The following is a 27,126-nucleotide window of genomic DNA, read 5'->3' on the forward strand; positions in this document are numbered from 1 at the left end:
GCTTTAGTAAATAAACCCCCAAGTGCCTTGAGAGCACAAAAGTGATACATCCAGTATTGAGAAGGCAAGGAACATCCCAGCAATACTTTGTATGGTGACTTGTGCATATGAAGCAGTGCATGAACAGTGTTTAACCGCCTCCTGCCCGCCATAGAAGGAAAAGACGGGAGCGCGGCGGTTCTCTCATTCTGGGAGGATGTCATATGACGTCCAACTCTAACTGCGCATGTGCACTCCCTAGGACACAGTGGATCACCGATCAGCGGAAAGAGCTGATGACTTTGGCTCTGTCATGTGATCAGCTGTGTCCAATCACAGCTGATCGCATGTAAGTAAGGAAATGCCGGTTATCTGCATTCCTCTCCTCACGAGCTGTCACATTGACAGCTCGTGAGGAGAGGAGAGATGGTAATCGGCATACTTCAGAGGGGATATCTACACTGATCATCAGGGCACTGATGATCAGTGTCCTGATGATCAGTGTAGCCCTATGAGTGCCACCTGTCAGTGTCCTTCAATGCCACCTGTCAGTGCCCATCAGTGCATAAGAATGCCACATGTCAGTGCCTACCAGTGCACATCAATGCCACATATCAGTACCCATCTGAGCTGCCTTTCAGTGCCAACCATCACTGCCGCCTATCAGTGTCAGTCAGTGCCGCCTATCAGTGCTCGTCAGTGCCGCCTAACAGTTCCAGACAGTGCCACCTAACAGTGCCAGTCAGTACTGCATATCAGTACCGCCTATCAGTGCCATATATGAGTACTGCCTTTCAGTGCCCATCAGTGATGTCTGTCAATGCCACCAGTGATGCCTGTCAATCCCCATCAGTGCCACCTACCAGTGCCTCCTCATCAGTTCCCATCAGTGCTGCCTATCAGTGCCCATCAGTGTAGCCTATCAGTGCTCATCACTGCAGCCTCATTAGCGCACATCAGCGAAGGCAAAAAATTACTCATTTACAAAATTTTATTACAGAAACTGAGAAAAAAAAGTTATTTTTTTCAAAATGTTCAGTTGTTTTTGGTTTGTTTAGCAACAAATAAAAAACCCAGCGGTGATTAAATACCACCAAAAGAAATCTCTATCTGTCGCAAAAAGATGATAAAAATGTCATATGGGTACAGTGTTGCATGACCGCGCAATTGCCATTCAAAGTGCGACAGTGCTGAAAGATGAAAATTCGCCTGGGCAGGAAGGTGGTGAAAGTGCCCGGTAGACAAGTGGTTAAAATTAAAAGTTACTAAAAGCAAGATTGCTATGCAATTTGAAGTAATTCCGCATCTCACGTTGAAGTTATCCTGTCATAACTGCCATTTCTGACCTTCTTCTGAAAATACTAATTACCTGGTATTATGCTGACCCACTGGCTTTCTTTCAAAGTTCTTTCGGAGTTGTAGTAGTTCCTAATGGGGCAGAAAAATAATTTCAAGAAAAGAATGTTCACATGAAAAGAACCTTTGCAAAGTATTACACTTTCAATTGGACACAAATACAACTCCCCTAGATTTTAGAACAGCTACAGCTTTTCCAGCGAAAGCAGACAGACTTATTTTGTGTTCAATATTAGTTTTTATAATGTAGAAAAGACAGCATTCAGACTGAGGTTCAGACTTTGCATAACTCAGAAATGGGTCAATCCTAAACAGTAACAGGGTATGACTATAAAAGGGAGGGGGTGAATGAATTTGAGAATGCTCAAGCGAAATGACACTGTAATCATTTCAGTATGCATTATGCATACTTGCATTGCACCACGCTGGACCAATGTAAATATGCAATCCAAATAATTCCTAGAATTAAAGTGATTTTAAACTCTCACCTTGTAAAACAACCCACCCAGTTTCAAATAGAAATAAAAGGCAAACCATTTGTGTATAGATATAAGCACATTATATACACCTTTTCCCCCATTTTTTTGTGATTACATGAATGAGTGATTTCAGCTGCATAAGACCTAGCGGAGGAGAAACTGCAGCACACTAACCTTCCCAGCGAATGGCTGTGTGTGTGTGTGTGTGTGGGGGGGGGGGGGGGGTTCAGCACAAGCCTGATCATTGAAGGAGAGCAGACTGAGTTCTTAGCTGAGCTAGAGACCTGACCATGGTGTGCTCTCCTGCTTAGTGTGGTCAGTTTTTAAGAGAGCAGAGGTACTGGTAGGAACACCTGGGATTTCACACAAAGGAAGCACATGGCACAGCAGGCACATATCAGGAGTATGACTTGTTGGGTTTACATTTTCTTTAAGCTATAATGCCCAGTTCCAGGTAAAAAATATTTTGTTTTCGATAGGGGTGAAGACGTAGAGCCTCTGTCAGGCTTTTATTGTATTTTTGTTTTTTTTAGTAGTAAGTACATGATGACCAATGATGCTGTTTAAACCCAAATAAAGAGAAGATGACTAGCACTCCAGATTTCAGCTTGTAGTATTTTCTGAAGATCGATGTGAATTAAATACAAATCTACTAATCCACCACTTTTATATGATTCACAAGGGTCTTCAGCAATTACTACAAGCTGCAATCTGTAGTGCTGGCCATCTTCTGTTTATTGCTGTCTCTGTATTTCTCCTTATTTTCTGTCAGGACAATCGGTAATGGGAAATCTCTCCAACAGGGACACAGATTAAAACAAAATCATATTTTTCATACAGGCTAAAAATGTTTGAACATTTTTGTTTGCTGTCTGTGCCATCCTGTTCCAGTGACAACTGCACCCCCTGTACGGGTGTCATAGGGATAGGAACTAAGGAAAAATTCCTCCAGTCCAGTCACAGACAGAAATCAAAGCCTGAAAAGTTAACTCTTCACTACTCTAGCCAAAGCCAAAAACATACTGTATATAGAGTTGGACTTAAGGCACTCCAAGGTGCCATTTTAAAATAAATCAGGGACAGTAGCTGTTTGTCTCAGTTTTGTTTTAAAATAGCACCCAGTCTCAGCAATTCTCTTGGGTGCAAGTAACAGAGCCTGGTAGTGCCAGCGGGGAGAGGAGACCGGAGAGCTTTAACAACCCACAGAGCTGCATTAGGAGGACGGCAGAGGTATTGCTGACAGCAGAGGAAGCAGTGAGGGAACTCCAGACCAGACCATACATACCCTTAAAGGGATCTCCAGCTGACCCACTGAGAGTGTATATCTCTAAATGCGTGATTTGATTGCGCATCTGGTGAGTGCGCAATTCTTATATTACCGGCCACATCACCATACCGTTGGATAGATGTTATTGATCACCAGCAATTGAAGATCATCACTGGATCTTCCATAGATCACTTTTATGGACATTTAACCAATAATATTGGCACTTTATTTAGCACCAGTGGTCACTTCACAGTGACAAAGATTTACGTCATCACTCAATCACTTCATGGTTTATTACATACAATACCACCTTGTTGCACACTAGTCACTTTATATTTTACTGGATATTGTGATATTGTTTCATTTGTTTATTTAAGGTTTCATGTGATTATTGCATTTGACACTTTTCATTGTGTGTAATATATATTTATGCTGCACCCATTTTTATATTAATGCTTTGGAAGGCTTTTTTGGTACCTTTTTGGTGTTTCAGCAGCTTAGCCATTTTAGCGCTCACTTACCTCCTTGTGCTTTCAAGTAGATTTGTGAACTGGAACCAGCAGCCATCAATGATCAGTTCCTGGCCTTTGGATCTTGCTACATGGTGTTCCATAAGCTCTCTTATAGTAGATCACACAATGGTTCCATAGTGTGTTTACATTGGAAAGGATCAGACATCATGAGTTATATCACAACAATTCTTCTAAGTAAGAAGGGTGGGGCAGAGCTTTTGCAGCTCTATGCAGCATCTCCAGAGTCCCTGCTGCAATTGATCACTGCTCTAGTGATCTATTGCTGGCTCAGCCAGCAATCAATCATTTTTAGAAGTTAAGTTTTACTGCAAGGCTGAATGGGGTGTCTGGATCTGGTCAATGGAGACAATAGAAAGTGTTAAAACATTGAAACTAGAAAAATAATTTTATATATATATATATATATTTATATCTCTCCTAAAATTCAGTAAATAAATTCCTCCCCTATAAGTGAACACAATATCATTCACAATCATTCAAATATTCAGCATTTCACTAACCTGTGAAAAAGTGGCCTTTGTATAATCTCTGCCCTGTCGAACCAAATTAATCTTATTTTATGCTAACAATTTATGCAAACATTTTTCTCTTTCCCCTATGTCTGTTGCAGTGTAGCGTTAAAGCAGTTCTAAACTTAATGCATATATTCACTTTGAGCTTTATCATTTGGCTATGTAACCTAAAAGTCTCAAGAATGTAATATCATTTTAATCAACAAACTTGTTTGATTATATTTTGCACTAAATATAAGGGGTGTGCGAATTATGTAAATTTACCTAGGGAAAAAAAGTAAAAGAATGCTTTTTACATAATTACTTTGGCCCACCTTTGTCCATACCTGGCTGATGCCCTTGAAAGCTGGAAATCACAGAAGAAGATACCATTACTTTAGTGATCTCCATTTACTTCAAGGTCCCATGCTATTCGGCCGGCCTGATGCATTGTGAACACAGGAGGTCAGCCTTTCAGCAGCATTCAAACAATGCTTTGCATTTTCTAAATACATACAAAGCATTCTGTGATTGGACGAGGTGGAGAGCGGGACATCACTGCCCCATCCTCCACCTCATCCAATTCAGAAAATGTCAAATATGCTCTAATAATGCCAAGCAGCCGACTTCCTTTGTTCAGAATGCATCAGGCTGGAACCACCACGGAACCCAAAAGCAAGTGGAGATCACAGGAATAGCAGTATCTACTTTAGTGGTTTCCAGGTTCCAGGGGCATTGGTATGGTATATCAGAAGAGAAAGAAGGCGCTTCCAAGTGCAGTACATCCACATATTTATTGGTAAAAACGGTTCAAACCGCTCAGGCATATAGAACGTCAATGCAGGGCTCCTGTCACTGTTTCCTGGAGCTAACTGTGCCATCCAGCAGCAGTAGGGAGAGCTCAGGTGCAACTCCAAGATGGCCGCAGCTCTTCCTGGGCCGCTGTGAATCACGTGTTTCGGAGCATGTGCAATAGCTCCTTCATCAAGGCAGTCTTGATGATGGATATATTACACATGCTCCGAAACGCATCACCGCCCACCACTGACATCACTTCCAGGATGTGCGTTCCACGTGGACGGCACGCATTTTACGACGGCCCAGGAAGAGCGGTGGCCATCTTAGAGTTGCACCTGAGCTCTCCCTGCTGCTGCTGAATGGCACAGAGAGCTCCAGGAAAGTGACAGGTGTCCTGAATTGACGTTCTATATGCCTAAGCCTTATCGTCTTTTGTAAGCGGTGTTAACAATTTTTACCAATAAACATATGGATGTACTGCACTTAGAAGTGCCTTCTTTCTCTTCTGTTTTGCCCAGAGTCTGCTTCTACTCCTGGAAGTGCTGCTTTAGTGCCTATTCTCACTGTCTTCCTACACTGGTCTCCAAGGCAGATGCGCCCTAAGAATTCCTCTTCTCTTCAGGTGTGGTATATACATAGCTACAGCAGTGCATACCCCTGGTGGAGCTGCTTGGTTTGATGGGTTTTCTGTTCTTTGTCATGACTCTGAGGACTGCTTAGTCTCTTCTGACACACCTACTTTCCTATATTAGCATATAGGAAATAGGCACCAGACTACTTAAAGTAGTTATAAAGGATCAACATTTTTTTACTTTTGCATTTCCTGGAAGGCAGCTGTTCACTGTATGGTGCCTGACCTGCAAACCTAAGCTGGCTAACGGTGGGACCCAGTGTGTACGGTGGTACACTTAATTACCATCCCTTTAAGGCTGCATGCAGTGATCTGTTTTTGAAGTTATTAGGCAAATAGGCAGTCTCCTCTCTTCTAAACTGCTAAACAGTGGTAGCTTCAGTACAGCTGCAATCGCTCAACAGTCCTAATACCCAGCAAATCTTGTCCTGGACACTCATCTGTCTGTAGTTCTTCTGGCTCTGTCCTCAGGAATCTGGTCCTTGGCAAGCCAGTCTCTATCACTCTAGTCATCAGTAGGTCAGTCCCCAGCCTTCACATTACATTAAAACGGAAATACCAATGAATGTATAGCAGCACTTATTATTATATTTAAACAATTAAAGTAAGGTGTATTTGGATCAAAAAGCAGCAAAAAAGGATCTGAAGGAAAGTGTAACGTTACTTTATTCTGCACAGAAAGCATTAAAGTGATTGTCATGGATTTTTTTTAGAATAAAAACATGTTGTATGTACCTGCTTTGTGCAATGGTATTGCTAGGGTGGCCCCGAACCTGCTCTTCCCAGGTTACTCGCTGGGGCTCCTGGCTCCTACTCAGCAAGCCCAAAGCAAGCCACTTGCTATGGGGTCACTCATGTGGGCTCGATCTGAAGCATTGCTCCCTGCGTCAAATAGACAGCTTGGCCACGCCCTCCAATCCCTTGTCAGGATTTGACTCAGCAAAGCCTCTGAGAGTGAGGAGAGAAGACAGAGCCACTGCAGATGGGCACAGAGCTGGATTGAGTGGAGGCTCAGAAAAATATAAAGGGGGGGGGGGGGGGGTGAGGAGGGAGAGATACTCATACCTAAACATTTTTTTACCTTAATCCAGGGAATTCATTAAGGTAATTAACGCTTTATAACCACTCTAAGTTCACATTAATGCTATATAAAGGGTATAGCAGTATAGCATATAGCTGATAGCTTCCAATGATTTCCAATACCATTTCTATGCTGATGACGCACAAATCTATCTCTTTATTCCTATGCTCACCCCATCAGTTTCCTCATGTATTACTGATTTACTAACAGGCGTATCAGACTGGATGTTACACCACTTTCTAAAACTCAATCTATCCAAAACTGAGCTCATAATATTTCTTCCCCCAAGTGCCTCTTCCCCTGATTTCTCGGTGAAGATCAATAGTGCAACTATCAACCTGTCCCCGCATTTCAGGGTACTAGGGGTAACCCTGGATTCTGAACTGTCCTTTCAGGCCCACATCCAATCCCTGTCTAAATCATGCCACCTCAACCTCCGCAACATCTCCAGAATATGCCCCTTTTTAACCAATGACACCACAAAGCTAATGCACTCCCTTGTTATCTCTCTCCTGGACTACTGCAACTCCCTCCTCATTGGCTTACCTTTACATGGGCTATCCCTCCTCCAGTCCATCATGAATACTGCTGCCAGGCTCATCCACCTTACCAACCATTCAGTGTCTGCTACCCCTCTCTGCCAATCCTTCCACTGGCTTCCACTCGCCCAACGAATAGAATTCTAAATACTAACAACAACTTACAAAGCCATCCACAACTCTGCCTCCAGCTACATCACCAACTTGGTCTCAAAACCTTTTGCTCTCTAGTTCCTGTGTCACCTCCTCCCATGCTCACCTGCAGGACTTCTCTCAAGCTTCTCCCATCCTATAGAACTCCCTACCCCAATCCATCCGACTAGCTGCTGATCTATCCACCTTTAGACGATCCCTGAAAACCCTTTTCTTTAAAGAAGCCTATCCTGCTTCTAACTAGTAAACTGCTTTTTACTTCCTCCATCAGCTCATCCCCCCCACAGCTATTACCTTTCGTATCACTCAACCCTTCCTCCTAGATTAGATCTAACTAGCAGGGCCCTCTGTTTCCTCTTGTACCAAATTGAATTGTAACTGTAATGTCTGCCTTCATTTTGTAAAGTGCTGCACAAACTGTTGGCACTATATACCTGTAAATCCTGCATAAAAATAATAATAATAATCATAATAATAATCACATATGTTCCTATCATAGTTACACCCTGCTTCCTCCCTATAATTATGTAAAATCCTAGTGTTCAGCTTTAGCATCGTTATCTACAAAAATATATTTTTACACTGAATTTATACTTCTGCTGTGTATTAACACATGCGTATTATTGAGTGTTATGCGGCACATTAAAGTGGAACTTCACTTAAAGAAAGGGAAGTTCAGCTTTTTTCTCCATCCTTTACCATTATTGGAGGTTTTTCTTTCTGTTGGAGAGGGTACCTATTTCTGACAGGCAGCCACTCCACCTCCACTTAGATCGCATAGGCCGGCAGAGGTTCAGCTCCCCTCCCCCTTGCCTGCAACCTCTTGACCCAAGAGACTGTGGGTCCATTGAGAAAGCACAGTGCTACTTATGAATCCACAGTAGGAAGCTGCATGTGAAGCATCGGGAAGTCACAGCTTGCTTTCCACATCCAAGTGGACCTGAAGACCGGCCAAGAACTGGCCCAGGAGAGGACAGCGCTGGATCCCTGGACTGGTAAGCACATGTTTATACAATATTAGCAGCTATACAGTAATTTGTAGCTGCTGACTTAATTTTTTTTCCAAAGCGATTTTCCTCTTTAACAGGCTTTTTTTTTAAGCCAAACCATTCATTTCAAAGCACCAAATGCAACATAAAAAGTGAATTGACGGTTTTTCGTAGCCCAGTCCACCACAATAGTAGTACAATAGTTTGTTGCTAAGCATTATGATATGTTATAACACACATGTTGACAAGGTGAATTGGGGTGCTATTAAGAATGAACAGCACCCCAGTGCACTAATTTGCATAAAATGTTTTCACATATTATTCTAAAGCACACACTAACACACTCCTTGCCGCAGCTCAGCAGCGTGAACTCGGACTGTCATTATTCTTTTTAAAGCTGTCTTGTATATTACCATGGTAAATAACCATGTGTTCTAATTGTCAGTCACTTATTTAAATTAGAAAAAAGCATGATTGCTGTGTAATCTGGTAAACAGCCTCTCGCACAGTATATAGCAGCAGTATCTAGGTGACACACACTGTCTAAAATTGACTGTGCTATTTTTGATGCCTAAACCAATATAATTTTGCTGTAATGATTTGGCTAGAACGTTCATGCTAAACAGTGGATCTGTAATTTGAAAGGAAGTCATTGGATGAAAATAGGTTACGATTAAAGCAAACACAATTTATTCGAGTTAGGCATAAGGTCCAATTTTCCAAAACATGGTTATTCTGGTTTTAAACAGCTTTTAAGCAGACTTTAAATACTTGTTATGGGTAATGGGGTTTTGCATTTCCTGTATGGCCTAAGGCCCGGATTATCAAGTGGTACTTTCATTGAACAATTCTTATCTCTCATTCATGAGAAAGAGAATTTACAGGTACTTAAATCTAAACATCGCAAGTTTTATTTTGTTATATTATAAGCTTGCTTGCTGGGCCATCAGACGATAGCAATACAGCACAGATACCTTACCCTGTTTTATAGAAGCGAGTGCAATTCACACATACCCATTTCACAAAAATGTGTATGTAGTACACTCTATATATATATTAAAAAAATGGAAGAATCAGCATACGTGATATAACTTACAATCAATAGGATATGTCCCTTGTGCTTTCCTCCCCAACCACCCCTACTGCTGAAATAAGGGGCTGCCATAAGCTCTCAACAGAAGTGCCCAACAACCATGCCCCCCTCCCCATCCACCCAGCTGTTCTCTTCACAGAATCTTTACTAAAGCTTCTATGAATGAAACATAATCTATGAATAGAGGGGGTAAACCTTTTATTCATCATCCATTCATAGAGCCTATTTCATTCATAGAAGCTGTAGTACAGCTTCTATGAATGGAAGAACTGGATGGAAAGGGCAGGCATAGTTGGGCATTCTTGATGATAGCCTGAGACAGCCCCTTAGTTCTATTAACAACTGCAACACCGGAAGATTACAGCGGCAGGAGTCATGGAAAGAGGATAATTTCACAGAAGAGGCATCAGCAAAGGAGACACATCTTACTGACTATATGTTTGTGCTGATTTTTCTATGTTTTTTTTTTTAACTGCCCTTAGGTGTTAAAGGGAGCCTGTCAGAATACAAAATGCATAAGCCGACTTTCTTTTAAAAAAGTGCAGAGTTGACATTTTTCACCTTCTTTCACTGCTAGATGAGTCAGTGGCCGAGAACAAGCATTAAAATGAGTTGGCACGATACCACTTGTAGGGGGCCAGCAAAGGAACTGCTGGTAGGATTAATGACCAATGCACTGGTGTCCATGTTGGATTTCCTATTCCACATGATTACTAAAGTGGAAATTATTAAGTAAAACCTGAACATGAACACCAAAGTTGGCAATTTGTTCTTTGACTGATTCATACAGTATATGGCCAAATAGAGCAGTAAATGCAGCCTGTGGTACTATGGCTAGATCAACATAGCAATCTTCCATTGAGTGGGACATACTCCATTGACAGCCAACTCAATTGGCACCTAGCAAGCTCATCACTTAGTAACATCTGGTAATGGTAACCTGAAACATTTAAAGCTAAAATACAGGAAGAACTGAAAAATTACCAGTCAAATGTGCAAGACCTATGTAATGGCGGAAGATGTGGCTCATCTGATAAACTGTCTTTGGATCGTTGCAACAGGTAGATAGGGTTAAGTGAAACCCAGGTAAAATCAATAGTTACCCTTGAAGTGCTGCCCTGTTCACCTTCCCCCTGCACTAGAAGGGTTAAATACTTATTTATGCCCAGGGTACCATAAAGAGCAGTTTTACTTACCATAACCCTTGCTCCCGCAGAGTTCTTCCCAGCTGCATGACCAGTCCCCCGAAGCTGCTTTTTTTTTCGCATTGTGGGTCACAGGAACTCTTACATCATCACATTACTTTGCCTATAACATTTTTAGGTTAACAAAAGTGTTAACATTTAGACACCTTGTGGTTTGTAAAAGTCCTTGTGTTAGCCTTGAAATTAAAGTGACACTAAACGATTTCCTTATTCTTCAAAAATAATCTATACACATCAACAACTTAATGGCCCTGTAATCTATTTTTCATGAAATTGTTTCTTACCGCTTCTTTGTAATATTCTCTTTGAACTCAGGAATCTCTTCTTTTTTCGGTAACTACCATATCATTTAGGTATTTGAGCCTTGTTCGCCACCTGCTGCATAAAGCAGTTGGCCTTTATTTTTAACTAATGTACTTTAGGGCTGTTACTCAAGGGACCTGCTTTTCCTCTTACTTCAGGCCAGCTGTCTCTGCAACTTCTCCTACAAATATTGCTATGCTAGAGAGCCCTATATATTTTCTGCTGATTCGCCTCGCAGTGAGGCAGTTATATCACCGTCCTAGCAAGTTAAATGAATTTAGTTTAAAGTTAGAGTTGATGTTATAAACAGGGAACAGGGAAGTTAGGCTGAATTCACACTTCACAATTTTGAATTGCAGGCAGAATTGCTGCGATTCTGCCCGTGATTCCAAATTGCACTACAATCATGTCAAAACGCCCCATGCATGTTGGAGTGCCATTCATTCTTAATGGCACTTCAAATGCCCAAAAAAAGGTCCTGCACCTTTTTGGGTGACACACTTTGTGCAATGCGTTTTGCCACGATCACAGTAAAATTGCACCGCGTTTGAAGTGCTTTTAAAAATGAATGGCATCCAAACACTCATGCATTTTGCCACAATTGCAGTGTTATTTGTAATCACGGGCAGGATCGCAGCGATTCTGCCTGTGATTCATAATCAGAAAGTATGAATGCAGCCTCAATTTTCTATGTTTAAGTCTTCTATGTTTCGAAGGTAAGTTCATCTAAACATGCTTGAGATATACAGTATATAGCTATATACCTAAGTATAAGTTAAAAGGTCCTATAACAAAAAACAAAAAAAAAACAGATTTAATGGGCCACCTGGTCTTTTTCTGCTTTCACTCTTCTATGTTCTATGAATATACTTAAAACATTAAAGTGATAGTCCACTAATGAAGACTATTACTGCATTTTTTTATGTCAGATATTAGAAATTAAAACATTTCTGCCCTTTTCAATTTGCCCTCAGCAAGATTAATTTGAAATAGTAAAACTGACCTTTTTGGTTCATAAAACAGATGTACACTTTGTAACAAAGTCACTAATTATGGTTTACCAGTCTCTCCTGTATTGTATATTAATAAGAATAGAAACTATAATATTATCTTGTGTACCCAATTTCTCACTAATGAATGTGATATTTTCTTGCAATTGCGCTCCTTGTTGAATGATCCAAAATGGACACTGTCAATTGGCTGTATATGTACCACAACATTTGGGTGAATCTAGGAATTCCAGTGGAGATATCTTTCCCCTGAAGAGGAAGGAAATGTCATGATCTGGTGGATATTTAACAATTTTAGGAGTACTTTAATATACAAGGAGACTGTGAGAGCATGTGAAGTCAGCAGGCATGATACATTTTATGCTTACAGTAGATGTAAACCGTAATAGAATGACATTAAGTTTGCTAAAGCACTGTGTATTATAAACTGTTAGCATTTTTAGAAAATAAGATACTTGGTTTTTTTTTTTTGTCCACATTCATAGTGCTGCTGATCATCTGCAATCTCTTTGCAGCCACTTACACTCATGCATTATAGATGCGGCTGCATGGCATTTCACTAGGCGAGTTTGTTGATGGTAACAACAGTGGAATATGCCTGTGGAATGTTTCTTGAAACTGATGTTTGAAGTCTCCATAGACAGCTCATATGAAAGGGTGAAAAGGTAGGGACACAATTCAGAGACAGGGACAGAGCAGTCTCAGGGTACCAATAGAAATTCTGATTGCTTCACAACGATATCAATGTCAGCTGGCTCAGGTGATGTTTGCCTATCTGTAGGTATCTTAAAACTGAAATCTGTCATATTTGGCACAAGCTTGTAAAGCCAAATCTACTGGTGTAGTACCAACCTAATAATACTTTCATATTGACCAGGGCTAGATCCCTTGAGTCACGTAACCAATGCACTTTAACCTCTTCGCACTGGCCACACACAAATGTGCGGTCTCCTGGCATCTGAGCGACCGAACATTTGCATGCAATTAAGAAAAACATATGTGCTGAGAGTGCGCGCCCTGCACGCTCCCAGCACTCATGTCCGGTACTCACGGAAAGGTCACGATCTCCTCTTTCGATCGGGACCTTTCCCAATCATGTGACGGCGAATCACGGCGGTCATATGACCCTAAAACCCCGCCCCGCCTGCCAGCTTCTGAAACCCTTAGAGGGCCTGGAGGCACCGGCGCCAAGGGGTTAAATTACAGCTGTGAACTGTAAGGCCCCTTTCACATGGGTGTCATCCCTTCCAACTTATATTTAGTTCCATTTCGTTTTTCTTCCATTTACATCAGTTTTTCATCCGCTTACATCCGTCTTTTGTCAACTTCTGTTTTTAGGTAGAACAAAAATGCAGACTTAAAAAAAAAAAAAAAAGGACCTAAACAGAAGTGGACGAAAGACTGATGTAAACGAACATCAGTTTGCCCATATGAATGCATCCATTTTTCATCCATCAACAGACACATGAAAAATGGATGGAATGCCCATCTTAGAGGGTCCAGGGTCCTAACTTTCGGAGCCTTTTCAAGTGTCAATAGAAGAGTACACTCACTGGCTCTCTAAAGTATAACTGCATCTTTGATGAAGTGACATTTATATTACCTCTTGCCTACCGGGCACTTTTACCCTGTTCCTGCCCAGGACAAATTTCAGCTTTCAGTGTTGTTGCACTTTTAATGACAATTGCGCTGTTATACAACATTGTACAAATATGAAATTGTTATAATTTTTTTTTTACACAAATAGAGCTTTCTTTTGGTGGTAGTTAATCACCACTGGGGTTTTTATTTTTTGCACTATAAACAAAAAATGGCAAAAAATTGGAAAAAAATTTTTTTGCAAACAGTTAATTTTTCTCTTTCACTGATGTGCGTTGATGAGGCTGCACTGATAGGCAGCACTGATGGGCACTGATAGCCAGCACTGATGGGCACTGATGAGGTGGCATGGATAGGAAGCACTGATGGGCACTGATAGGCTGCACTGATGAGGTGGCACCGATGAAACGGCACTGGTGGGTATTGATAAGGAGGCGCTGATGCTGCTGCACTGATATGCAGCAATGATGGGCACTGATAGGCGGCACTGACAGGCACTGATTGGAGGCACTTATGGTCACTGATAGGCAGCACTGACTGGCGTCACTGACTGGCAGTACTGATGATCGGCACTGATGGGCACTGATGGGTGGCACTGCTGGGCACTATTGGGTGCAACTGCTGGGCACTGGTAGGTGGCACTGATGATGCTGCACTGATATGCAGCATGATGGTCACTGATAGGTGGCACTGATGGGCACTGATAGGCAGCGCTAATGGGCACTGACTGATGCCACTGACTAATGACACTGACTGGTGGCATTGCTGGGCACTGATGAGCAGCACTGCTGGGTGCAACTGCTAAGCAGCACAGATGGGTGGCACTGCTAGCCACTAGCAGGTGGCACTGCTGGGTGGCCTGATTACCAGTGCAGATCTGCTCTGTGACATTTGCCAGTTATCGGCAGTACCTCACAGCGTGTGTAAAGTGCTGCCGATAACCGGCAAATGTATTTACTTTGTGATCTGCTGTGTCATTGGACACAGCTGATCACGTGGTAAAATGCCGCTGTGATTGGCCTTTTACCTAGTCATGTGATCAGCTGTGTCCGTAGGGGGCGCGCCGCTGGGGGCACGCAGGGTCGTGTTCTGAGAAGATGTCATATGATGCCCTCCCAGAACTGGACCACCGCGCTGTAGCCGTCTTTCGGCTATAGCGCGGTTGTAAAGTGGTTAAAGCTTCCCCTGTCTCCAGCAGTTCCAGATCCAGCGAGATATTCAGTAGGGTACAAACTCTCCATACAATTGAATGAAGAGTGCACAACACATGTGTTAGTCCGGTTTAAAAAAATTTAAAAGCGGTCCCGCGGCCTTGTCAACGATATTTTGCTGTATTGGGTCCAGGTGAGTACAGGCAGTCCCCGGGTTATGAACGAGATAAGTTCTGTAGGTTTGTTCTTACATTGAATTTGTATGTTAGTTGGAATAGGTACATCTTTTATTATTTTCAGTTTTGGATAGCATAGGGAAGAGATAACTGGCCACTAAGTGACGCGGGACCTTGGCAGCTATGAAATTAGAGAAAAAAATCTTTGAGTTTTGTGAGTTGGTCAGGAGAGATATGGAACAATTAGCATATTTCATCAGTAGGTATGTATGTCAGTATGTATTATTCACAATATCCTGTAGATTGGGAATGCTGAGTTGCAGAACATTTAAAAAAGCAATGTTTTGGAATGCACTGCACTGGTGTGAACTAAGCTATTGGAACCTACAGTTGCAAGAAAAAGTATGTGAACCCCTTGGGATTACGTGGAGTTTTGCATGAAGTGGGCATAAAATGTGCTCTGAACGTCATCTAAGTCACAACAATAGAAGAACACAGTCTGCTGAACATAATACTACACAAATATTAGATGTTGCCATGGTTTAATTGCACATAACATGTAAACATTCACAGTGCAGGGAGGAAAAAGTATGTGAACCTTTGGACTTAATAACTGGTTGACCCTCCTTTGGCAGCAATAACCTCAACCAAACGTTTCCTGCAGTTGCAGATCAGACCTGCACAACGATCTGGAGTAATTTTGGACCACTCCTCTTCACAAAACTGTTTCAGTGTAGCAATATTCTTGGGATGTCTGGTGTGAATCGCTCTCTTAAGGTCATGCCACAGCATTTCAATCGGGTTGAGGTCAGGACTCTGACTGGGCCACTCCAGAAGGCGTATTCTGTGCTGTTGCAGCCATTGTTTTGTTGAATTACTTGTATGCTTTGGGTCATTGTCCTGTTGCATCACCCATCCTCTGCGGAGCTTCAGTTGGAGGACAGATGGTCGTACGTTTTCCTGCAAAATGTCTTGATAAATTCTGGAATTCATTTTCCCATCAATGACAACAATCTGTCCAGGCCCTGAGGCAGCAAAGCAGCCCCAAACCATGATGCTCCCTCCGCCATGTTTTACAGTGGGGATGAGGTTTTGATGTTGGTGTGCTGTGCCTTTTTTTCTCCACACATAGTGTTGTGTGTTCTTCCCAAACAACTCAATCTTGGTTTCATCTGTCCACAGTATATTTTGCCAGTAGTGCTGTGCAACATCCAGGTGCTCTTTTGCAAACTTCAAACGTGCTGCAATATTCTTTTTGAACAGCAATGGCTTCCTCCATGGTGTCCTCCCATGTACTCCATTCTTGTTTAATGTTTTCCTTATTGTAGATGTGTCAACAAAAGTGTTAGCATGTGCCAGAGATTTTTGTAGGTCTTTAGCTGACACTCTGGGATTCTTCTTTACCTCATGCAGCATTCTGCGCTGTGCTCTTGCTGTCATTTTTACAGGATGACCACGCCTAGGGAGAGTAGCAACAGTGCTAAACTTTCTCCATTTGTAGACAGTCTGTCTTACCGTGGACACATGAACATCAAGGCTTTTGGAGATACTTTTGTAACCCTTTCCAGCTTCATGCAAGTCAACAATTCTTGATCGTAGGTCTTCTGAGAGCTCTTTTCTGCGAGGCATGGTTCACATCAGACAGTGCTTCTTGAAACCAGTAAACCCAAACAGGTGTGTGTTTTTTAAGGGCAGGACAGCTGTCAGCAACACATCCAATATCATCCCACTGATTGGAGTCAATGTTGGCTCACTCCTGGCTCCAATTAGCTCTGGGAGACGTCATTAAGCTAGGGCCTCACATACTTTTTCCTCCCTGCACTGTGAATGTTTACATGTTATGTGCAATTGAACCATGGCAACATCTAATGTTTGTGTAGTATTATGTTCAGCAGACTGTGTTCTTCTATTGTTGTGACTTAGATGACGTTCAGAGCACATTTTATGCCCACTTCATGCAAAACTCCACGTAATCCCAAGGGGTTCACATACTTTTTCTTGCAACTGTATATAACCTACTGTTCATGCATGTTTGATGCAGAAAAAAACGCATTGGATTGCATCTGTTGTAAACCGGCCCGTGAGTGAGTTTTCATTCATTTTTTTAAAATAATCATTAACATCTTAAAAATGTGAAAGGCTAGGCAATGAAAATGTATTCTCTGGCAGTCACCCATTAATATAAATAGTAAATCTACAGTGGGGAAAAAAAGTATTTAGTCAGCCACCAATTGTGCAAGTTCTCCCACTTAAAAAGATGAGAGAGGCCTGTAATTGGCATCATAGGTAGACCTCAACTATGAGAGACAAAATGAGAAAAAAAAAATCCAGACAATCACATTGGCTGATTTGGAAAGAATTTATTTGCAAATTATGGTGGAAAATAAGTATTTGGTCAATATCAAAAGTTCATCTCAATACTTTGTTATATATCCTTTGTTGGCAATGACAGAGGTCAAACGTTTCCTGTAAGTCTTCACAAGGTTGACACACACTGTTGCTGGTATGTTGGCCCATTCCTCCATGCAGATCTCTTCTAGAGCAGTGATGTTTTGGGGCTGTCGCTGGGCAACACGAACTTTCAACTCCCTCCAAAGGTTTTCTATGGGGTTGAGATCTGGAGACTGGCTAGGCCACTCCAGGACCTTGAAATGCTTCTTACGAAGCCACTCCTTCGTTGCCTGGGCGGTATGCTTGGGATCATTGTCATGTTGGAAGACCCAGCCACATTTCATCTTCAATGCCCTTGCTGATGGAAGGAGGTTTGCACTCAAAATCTCACGATACATGGCCCCATTCATTCTGTCCTGTACATGGATCAGTCGTCCTGGTCCCTTTGCGGAGAAACAGCCCCAAAGCATGATGTTGCCACCCCCATGCTTCACAGTAGGTATGGTGTTCTTTGGATGCAACGCAGCATTCTCTCTCCTCCAAACACGAGTTGTGTTTCTACCAAACAGTTCTATTTTGGTTTCATCTGACCGTATGACATTCTCCCAATCCTCTTCTGGATCATCCAAATGCTCTCTAGCAAACTTCAGATGGGCCGGGACATGTACTGGCTTAAGCAGGGGGACACGTCTGGCACTGCAGGATCTGAGTCCCTGGCGGCGTAGTGTGTTACTGATGATAGCCTTTGTTACGTTGGTCACGGCTCTCTGCAGGTCATTCACTAGGTCCCCCCCGTGTGGTCCTGGGATTTTTGCTCACCGTTCTTGTGATCATTTTGACCCCACGGGGTGAGATCTTGCGTGGAGCCCCAGATCGAGGGAGATTATCAGTGGTCTTGTATGTCTTCCATTTTCTAATTATTGCTCCCACAGTTGATTTGTTCACACCAAGCTGCTTGCCTATTGCAGTTTCAGTCTTCCCAGCCTGGTGCAGGTCTACAATTTTGTTTCTGGTGTCCTTCGACAGCTCTTTGGTCTTCACCATAGTGGAGTTTGGCGCGTGACTGTTTGAGGTTGTGGACAGGTGTCTTTTATACTGATAACAAGTTCAAACAGGTGCCATTGATACAGGTAATGAGTGCAGGACAGAGGAGCCTCTTAAAGAAGAAGGTACAGGTCTGTGAGAGCCAGAAATCTTGCTTGTTTGTAGGTGACCAAATACTTATTTTCCACCATAATTTGCAAATAAATTCTTTCCAAATCAGCCAATGTGATTGTCTGGATTTGTTTTCTCATTTTGTCTCTCATAGTTGAGGTCTACCTATGATGCCAATTACAGGCCTCTCTCATCTTTTTAAGTGGGAGAACTTGCACAATTGGTGGCTGACTAAATACTTTTTTGCCCCACTGTATTTGAGACAAAATAATGTTTAAAACTTTTAAACTATTTTGCACATGCAGATTTAAGTGATCCACTAATCAAGTTCTGGGTTAGCATGTAGCATGATGGGAGTGCATTAATAGAATGCACCCAGATGAATCAGTATGAGTAGTCCCTAATTTGAAAATATTCTTAGATATAGATGAACAATGTGTCATTTATGGAACAAGTACATTTATAAAGGGGTGGATGTGATTTCACCAAACATTCACTGCTGATCGATAATTGTCATTTGAAATTCATGAACCTGAAATATTAACCTGCAGTCAATGTTTGGTAAAAACTTCTAGGCATTTTGACTACTTGTAGCTAGTTTTTATACTGCCCTGATAGGGAGGGTTAGAGTTAATGTTGTGCTGTCATTTTCTGGGTCTTTCTTCGCTGGCTTTCTAGGGCCTGACCCACTAGTCCTGTGTGGATATAAAAGGGACATAGGTCCAGGGTCCCAGGCGCATTCTCACCTCCCGAGAAGCCGAGTCCGGAGTCCAGCTGTTAGGTCCCATTCCTGTTTCCAGATGATCGTCTGCTTCTGGGAGCTGTACACCACCTAGGGGGACTGCTGGGAACTGTAGTCTTCCCTGAGGAAATTAGCTGCTGTATACTGCCAAGATGAACTCAGCCAAGCATGGACTCTTTCCTGTGCTGGTACACTAGGGCAGCCACAAGCCTGGGTTAGGGACTAGTGTCCTTAGAGAAAGACTGCACTTTGTTTGAAGTAGTACTGTTTGGAACTTTTAGTAAAGCTTTTGAAACTTTGATCCGAAGTTGTTTAGAAGGTGTAACTGGCACACACATGTAGTTCCCACAGCACACAGCATTTCCTATAGCCACACAACTTCCTCTCATTACTCCCAATGATCAGTCTAGAGGTTGTAGTTTTTGTTGTTTTATTTTGTTTTTAGAGCTGGGATAGGGAAGGGATATAGTGGGATACTCTGAATCAAACTATGCACGATTGAAGACAGCTTTCTCAAGTGGAACTATGTAGTAGAAAAAGACTGGAGCAAAGTACCTCTATAGAAATGCAGAACTTAGTGGACAGTTACTCTTCTGGACACCAACCAGTATTTCCTCTAGCTTACAACCAGCAGCTGACTATGTAAGTCCCGAGGGGGTTAAACAGTGCAAGTCCAAGCATCTATGTAGAACAGTCTGTACTCACAAGGCCCTTGTGAGGTCACCTTCCTCCATGATACAAGACAGGATCTGTAGACATCAGCCTCAGTCAACTCTCAAAATCACCCTGGGTTTCATCATTATGGTCCTTGGGCCGCCCACCTGAGGCCTCCTGGAAGCCTCCCTGGCTGGAACTCCCTTCTCAGAGGAAGAGAAAGAAGAACCCAGATCACATGTGTTCACTGAATATAAATACTAGTGCCCAACATGCTCAAGGGCACCACTCCTTGTAATTGGATGGAACTGCATCTATATTCATGCTGCTGATCTGCATGGGTCAGTCGTGTTCATCCAGAACCATTCAAGGTCATCTAGATATAGAGTAACCAATCACACCAGCAGCAGCACTGTGAGCCGCACAGGATCTTCTCACTAAACAATTTTAGTTTTCCTGTTAAGAAGAAAACCTATATTTTGCCTATCAGTCTCCTGTTAGGCAGGAGACCACACTAATACTAAACTAGACTAAATACATTCTAGCAACCTACCTAGCAGGGTGCTACACATTTAAAAAGCAGATTCACAGCTCTGTTATTTTTTATTATTATTATTATTATTATTATGGCTTTCAATAGCACCAGCAGTTTGTACAGCTCTATAGAATGAGATTCCTAGATACTTTGCTCCAACAAGAGACAGAGAGGTGCAAGACAGCAGTTTTTAATCAGTTTTTTTTCTTTTAATAAAGTAAATGGATTAGTGGGTGGACATCTTACTTGCCTATGCAAGTGGAAAATATTGCTGATGCTTTTAGATGGAGGCAAGTCTTTTTTTGTCCTCCTGCTCCAACCCAGGGTTGGTGAGAATCAATAAAGCAAGGGATATGCACATGTGTTGACCTAAGTATAGAAATATACTGTAAATACATATACTCGATGTGTTTGTAAGATTGTATTTTTTAAGAGGGGGGATTATATAATAATATGAGTAAAATTTAAAACGTAATTGAAAAAAAGTGTTTTTGTTTGTGTCAATTTATCTTTGATACAATGACACAAGGGAAGATTTTAAAGATTTTTAATTTATAAAACTAACTTACATGTACTGCATTTTCACAAACAGTGTTTTCATATGTGAATAGATACAGTGCTTTCTAACACAAATCCTGAGCAAATACCATTAGCACATATTTGTCTGTAAACTTTCAGAACAAGCTTTTTGATTAATTGGGTTAATGCATTTGCCATATTAAAGTGAAAATTAAATAATCTCTGTCTGTCCTCTGTGTGGTGTCACCTTGCCGCACGCAGCATGCATCACGTAATAAGATCTGTGGCTGGTTCATTTTACTGTTGTCATTATTTCTCTCTGTAATGGGAAATGTCAAAAGGAAATCTTCTGTATTTTGTAAAAGTCTTATGCACGTCTTTGTTTTGAATTTACTGAGTAAATGAGTGAAATTGAATTGAATAGCATTGTAACACTGAGTCTCAAAAATATTTGCAGCAGTATTTGTGTAAGTCGTCCCCAACCCAATATTTCAATATTGTGCAGACAATGCCAGCTGATGCTGTTTCTTCCTTGACTCATATACGCAGTCTGTGCTGCAATATGATGAAGTTCCCACTTCTGTGCTACTTCAAAAAGCATATGTGCTAATAATAATACCGTTTTTAAATGGATTTTAAAGTGATCTTCTTGAAGTTAAAGTGGAACTGCACTGTATCTGAGTACCGCAAACCAAAATTGCTATTTAATTCATTGTTGATATTCAAAGCAAACTCCCCCATTCATCCATGCCTCCATGCTTTATTTTGCAGAGAAATAATTTTGAAAAACACCCCCCCCCCCGTGGCCATCTTGAGTAAGGTCAGATGATTCATATTGCTTTTACTTCCTGCAATAAATCTGCCCTTAGCTCAGACATTGGCTGAGCTGAGAACCCTTGCTCCCCTCCTGAAGAATGCTGGGATGTATGACACAATTTGCCAAGGCATGGAAACCAGGAAGTAAATTAAGAAATTAAAAAAAAAAAAAGTTCAAAACAAGTACATATATTATACTTTCTTATGAATTTACTAATGCTAGCAGCATAAGGATTAAATATAGTCCATGTTGATTGAGAGAGTGAAGTTCCACTTTAAAGAAATTCTATGGTTACCTCATATTTTTTCATTTTATAACATCAGCAATGTAATAACAATATGAACAATAGTTATATTTGACAATCCAATATATGTTTACTTGAAAAATCTCCTTTCATGCTATGAGTTTTGCGTGTCTGCTGGCCATCTCTTTCCACAACTTCCTGGATTTCCTACATGCTTTGCAGCTTCTCCTCTGCTATTTACTTTCAGTGTCTAAAGAATACAAATCCCATGGTACATTGCTGCCTGCAAGCAGTGATCCTTGGACTGACCCCTCTTCTGAAACTCCCCCTCTAAGAACCTGTATAGTCCAGAAGGCAGGCTCTGTGTTTGTCAGTACCTACACAGAGGACAGGGTGAATACACGTCACAGAATTCAAGGAAGTAGATATGTGGGGATACACGGCCGGTGACAGATCTCACCACAACGTGGCCCTGCGGGCACTCGCAAAGCGCAATCTGGGAAAGACGTCATATATTGCCCTCCCGGAGAGACAAAGTGTTCGCCCGGCCGTCATTTGACCATAGGCCAGTCAGCAGAGGGTTAAGTGTTGGTGCAAGGCATAAGTCCTTTGGCTCTGAGGAAGAGGGAAAGGCCCTCGAAACACGCTAGCATGTCGGACTCATAGGGGTTTATTTACTAAAGCTGGAGAGTCCAAAATCAGACTCCCTTCTGCATAGAAACCAATCAGCTTCTAACCTCAGCTTGTTCAATGAAGCTTTGGCAATGAAACCTGGAAGCTGATTGGTTTCTATGCAGAAGGGAGTCTGATTTTGGACTCTCCAGCTTTAGTAAATAAACCCCATATTGTCCTTCTATGTGATGTGATGTATCGAGGACTTGAAGCTGATGTGTTATAATAAACTTTGATGTACCTGTTGGTTTGTGAGTATATTACCTACTACTTTTTAACAATAAAATATATTATTTGAGGATAATGCACAAGGCTGGAGTGCCCACTGTTTGTTCTACAGTTGCCCTGTCACATTATTCCCTGTCACACTTTGTCACTGGGGAAAAGTAAACTCAGAGGGCCTGGGTCGACTGGGAGTTGTAGACAGGACGGGACGTTGTGGCAAGGGATGGACTACAATTCCCATAATGCTTTGTGTTTGGTACAGTCATGGGATGCAGGGCAAGGCTCCCAGTGGGCCCGGGCCCTTTGAGTATAATTTTCCTCAGTGACACAGTGTGATAGGGCAGGTTGAGTGGAGTGCAATGTCCAGATTTCAGAAAGTGAGGAGCTGAGACTCTGCATAAGGTGAGCTGCCTGAAGACTGCAGAGGAAATGCATAATGAGTATTCAATGACTGCTTGCCAATGTTTTTTGTAAGTGCCTGTTATATGTGCACCACAGCATCCCCTCTGGCTGTGTCACAGAGCCCTCAGAGCCTAGGAAGACTTATGGAGGTCTGAACAATTCTATGTTGGGGAAAAGGGGGCTGGAAGGGAGTTGAGTATGTACTAAGGTGAGGAGGGGAAACCCAAGGAGGGGTGGTCTGTACTAAGAGGGGGCCTGTATTGACATCTATACCGAGGACATGGACTGGCAGGGTGGTCTGCACTGAGCAAGGGGGTCTATGATTAGGGAAGAAGGGTGTCTGTACTGAGGGGGGGAGTCTACAATGAGGAAGGGGGGTCTGTACTGAGGGAGGGGGGTGGTCTATACTTTGTGGAGGGGGGAGTGTACTGAGGGAAGGGAGTCTGTAATTTGTGGAGAATGGGGTAAAAAAATTATTGGGGGGGAGTGACACCAGGTGATACCAACCCTAGTGATGCCACTGGTTAAATAGGCAATGTGTTTATATATCTTAGCTATGTATTTAGCTGTAAAGTACATTGTAGACCTGCCTTTTAGTTAAACATAATATACATTTGTATTTGTGCCTGCAACTTCTGAAAAAAAATGTCTGTATGATGTGTTAGCATTATCGAAGAGAAGTCCCGTATTTGACAATACTGCCTGCAGCCTCCTAGCTCTGAGTACATTTTGTTGAGCTCTGTAAAAATGTTTCAGTAGATTGCTCTTTCCGTTCAGTTAAGAGCGGGTCTCTAAATCATTCCCTCTATTGGTGGCCAGGAAGAGCTTGCTTACAATACCTATGTATGCAAACACAAGGCTTTTTCCAGAAAAAGTAGCTCATCTTTTTAGCATATTTTCATGGGCATCATGGATAAGCACAAATGTATATTTAGTGAAATTATAATTAAAGTGACCTTGTCAGGACATAAAGAAAAATAAACCTTCAGTACCCTGTTATCAGGGGTGTATTTACCACAAGGCAAACAAGGCATTTGCCTAGGGCGGCATTTTTAAGGGGGGCAGCAGCATTTTTCAGGGGGGGGCAGCGTCATCCCCCAAAAGAAGGAAAGGAAGAAGAGACACACGCAGCACGGAGACCAGGTGGGATCTGAGAGAGGTTGTGGGCTGCTTGATGGTGTATACGTGTATGCAGAGCCTGACTCCTGTTCCCGGGGATGTCCAGAGCTGTGAAGGTGAGTGTTATCTCTTGCCGGGGTGGGGGGGAGTTGCCAGTGTATGGAGGGCGGTGGTAGTGGAAGGCTTTCTGGGGTGGGGGTGGTGGGGGGGCTGGGGTGTTGTTGGTCACTGTCAGGCTCTCGTGGGGAGGGGAGCCAATTTTTGTGTTGCCTAGGGCAGCACGAAACCTAAATACACCACTGCCTGTAATAGCAGCTTAATGCTAACCTTCTGTGTTAAACCTCCCCTCTATTGCACTGCCCTGGACACCCCTACTATCTAACACTTCCTGGTGTGTCGGGTAGCATGTACCCCTGTTGAGCACTGTGATTCCTCCTGACAACCATGCCAACACTGTGTCCACCACTGTTAAAATGTCAATCACGTCTCTGATAGATCTCTAGCCCACCTCCTCTTAACCCCATCCCTCCTACTGACGTTTAGAACCACCCATCACATTTTGAGGCCAATAGGAAGGCATGGTTATAGTAGGAGGGACAGGTGTCAACCATAGGGGCTTGTTATTTGGAAAATTGACAGCCCGAGTTTTTGTAATACCCAGGAGACCGTAAACTGAAGATTTTGACAGGCAGTTGGAGGACCATCTCTGTTGACATGGGTCTCCCTTAGATGTCAAGGTAGTTCACTTTTGTACTTAACTCCAGTGGGATTGTCTTTAAACTGTGTGGCACCACTAAATACCAAAGCCAAACATTACAAATATCTGCCTGCATTTGCAGTTCATCTTAAATTGGGTTTCTCCAGTAGTCCCAAACCATGGGAGCACTGGCTTTCTGTGAACAAAATGTTTTCTTTATGGTACGTAAAGCAGAAGGAGTTTGCGTTAAGGTCATATATAGAAAGCTAGGATACTAAACATTCGTACTACCCCCGTATTTTCCTTACTTATAACATAAGTACTGGTGCCATCCAGTAGCTATACTCCCTCTGCATGGTCCCTATTGGGTATGCAGCATCTTTCTCCTTTGGAATGACTAGCAATATTATGTTTGTTCATTAAATGGGCCAATTATGGAAGCACATATCAGGTGTTGAAATGGTGTGAGGAAGAGTGTCAATCAGGTGAAGTGATAGTGTGGGAGCAGGAATGTGTGTCGGGTGCAGTAGGGGGGTAAGTAAAAGAGTTTGTGTCAGTTGCAGTGGTGGTAACTGCATGATAATGTCTTTGGATATTAAATATTGATACATGGGCAGTAGCAACCTAATGGCATAATCAACTTGCAACTTCAGCACATGCTCCAGGTACCAGCACCACTGCCCTTTGCAGCTTGGTTGGTGGTTTTAAAACACAGCAGGACCATCCACAAAGTACATTAAAATGCTTGTAAAAACTGTAAGTCCTGCCTTGGCCACTGCGCATATGTTAGTTATGGGCACCATATTGGTTGTAGTAAAGACAAAAGACGCTGTTACACATGAGCTCTGGTATCTCCATTTTACTGGTCACCAATGTCAAAACACCTAAACACCTATATGTGCAATGACTGTCACATCCTGACTTAATATTTGGCATCCATTTCTACATAGAATTGAAAAGGAAACATACACAATAGGAACATCGTGTTCAAGGACTCCAACCTTAACACTTTTTTCATTTTAATTTCAGGGTATACTTTTTATCCAAATGCATCAGATAAGGACATATATAAACCTATGTTTATGTTAAAAATATTTTGAAGTTTAGAAGAGAGAAGTTACAAATAAAAAGACAAAGATAGTGTAGAAATTAACTCAAGGATATCCTGGTAAGACAAGTGTAAAGCTAGGCTCTGATGTCTTTATGAAATGGAGCTTTTCAAACCCCACTCTTGGTCTTTGTTTTTCTCTGCTCACCTAACCCATTTTACCTTCATTATTGTTTTAAATATGCACTCGGTATAGCAGATTAAGACTTTAAGCAGGGGTTATCTAAAGCCTTTGTTACCTGGGGAACACTGTGCAGAGGCCTTCATTCACTCTGTGCTCCAGGATGGTTTCACACCTGAACCATGTTAACTAATGTGCACTCTTTCTATTTTAAAAAGTGTTTGTAAACCCTCACAAAAGGCAAAACATTTGTGTATATATATAAAAAAAATTTAACTACCTTTTTTTCCCTTTTTTATATAAGTGACCACATTCCCTCTGTTCTCAGCTGCAGAAGAGCGGGGAGTGGGGGGGAGGAGAAACAGCATTACACTGATCTTTCAAGTGACAGGCTGTGTGTGTGGGGGTGTGGGAGGGGGTGTCAGGACAAGTCTGATCATTGGAGGAGATCAGACTTTGTTCCCAGCATAGCTAAAGAACTGACCACAGTGTGTTCTCCTGCTTAATGCGGAAAGCAAAGGGACTGGCAGGAACACCAGGGATTTCACACAAAGGAAGCAATACAAAGAGACCATGATACCTTTTCTTACAAGTACATGGTACAGCAGGCACATATCATGAATATGAAATGTTGGGTTTACATATTCTTTAACCAGTGAAAGCATCCAATCGGTGTACCCAATATTTATATAGTACTTTGTACTGGTTTGATTGTATTTTTTTTTGCCAGTTGCCTATTCTGTTTTTTAATCCAGTACTCTGTGTCACACTTATCAGTGCAGTGGAGAATCTCTTCTCCCTGGCACATGATTGCCAGCACTTCTGGGTTTCATACTGGGCACTGGCCCAGTATACAGATCTCAGTATACAGATCTCCTGAACTAATAAAATG

General features: G+C 42.1%; 1 protein-coding gene across 3 annotated transcripts in view; it reads left to right on the forward strand.

The window, feature by feature from the left end:
* TMEM200A (transmembrane protein 200A) overlaps window positions 1-27,126 on the forward strand; it is a 209,468-nt gene that overhangs the window by 6,280 nt on the left and 176,062 nt on the right. The gene's annotated exons all lie outside the window — the stretch shown is intronic.

Source organism: Staurois parvus, unplaced genomic scaffold, assembly GCF_062004578.1.
Source record: "Staurois parvus isolate SC_StPar_1 unplaced genomic scaffold, SC_StPar_1.0 ptg000165l, whole genome shotgun sequence".
NCBI classification, from domain to species: domain Eukaryota; kingdom Metazoa; phylum Chordata; class Amphibia; order Anura; family Ranidae; genus Staurois; species Staurois parvus.